Genomic DNA, 1,208 nt, shown 5'->3' with positions numbered 1-1,208 from the left:
AGGTTGAGTGTTCCATCACTCAACCTTGCAGTATAGGGTCCATCCTCCAAACAACTGAGCTACCTGGCCAGGGCAGTAGTCAAAATTTCCAGTGCACTTAGTTCTGAAGTTAGAGTGGGTCCCGTTGTGGTTGCTAAGGGTGGGAAGCAAACTAACTGTCAGGAGAGGTGTGTTTCCAGGAGGATGGTACTGGGTGTACCAGGGTGGAATGAGCCACCTATTCAATCTACTGTGTACTAGGTTCTAGGGACTCCGAGATGAACAGTACTGACAAACACCCCTGCTCTCAGAGGCTGCTCACATTTGAAAAAGGGGATATAAACAACAACAGATGCAGAAAATGATCTTAGGTTATATCAAATGCTACAAAGAAAAAAAACAAACAAACCCATACAGAAGGATGTGACAGTGATGGGTCAGGGAACCCCTCTGTGAGGGGACTTCTGAGCTGTTGCCTGATAGGAAGGAGTGAGCCAATGGAAGGTCATGGGGCCAGAGCACTCTGGAAAGAGTGAGTAGGTAGCTAGTGTAAATGTCCTGAGGTGGGGCGGGATAAGCATCTTTTTCATGGAACAGTGACATTAGTGTGCTGCTGGAGCAGAGTGGAGGCAGGATGTGGAGGTCAGAAAGTGAACATGGTGCAGAGAGGGTCATACAGGGCCTTGTGAAGTGGAGACCAGAGTGTGGTTTCTATTCCAGACACTGATGAATTTTCAGCAGGGGGATGTACACCATCTGATCCCTGACTGTCCTTTGGAAAATGGGCAATTGGGGGAGAGTGAAGTGGGTCTTTGATATCAGAGCTCTATAATACATTATTTAACCATTCAACAGGTGCCTGAGTTCTAGGCAAGTATAGACTATGTCCATTGTAATTATGTATACATAGGATTCAACCTGAAAGCTAGGTATGTGCCCCGACCAGGAATCAAACCCTTGACCTTTTGGTGTACTGGACGACTCTCCAACCAACTGAGTCACACCGGCCTGGGGAACCTGTGTGCTTTTATGTACAGAAAATACTATTACAAGGAGGCATTAAAAATTGGGGAGGGGAACAGGGATTTTTGTGGGAGAGATAGATTTTTCACACCTTTGTTCAGTTTGAATTTATTTATTTAAAATATGTTTTTATTGATTTTTTTTTTAAAGAGAGAGGAAGGGACAGGGAGAGATAGAAACATCTATAAGAGAGAAAGATCGATTGG

This window comes from Miniopterus natalensis, chromosome 4 (assembly GCF_054644295.1).
Source record: "Miniopterus natalensis isolate mMinNat1 chromosome 4, mMinNat1.hap1, whole genome shotgun sequence".
Lineage (NCBI taxonomy): Eukaryota > Metazoa > Chordata > Mammalia > Chiroptera > Miniopteridae > Miniopterus > Miniopterus natalensis.
This window is presented reverse-complemented; position numbering follows the sequence as displayed.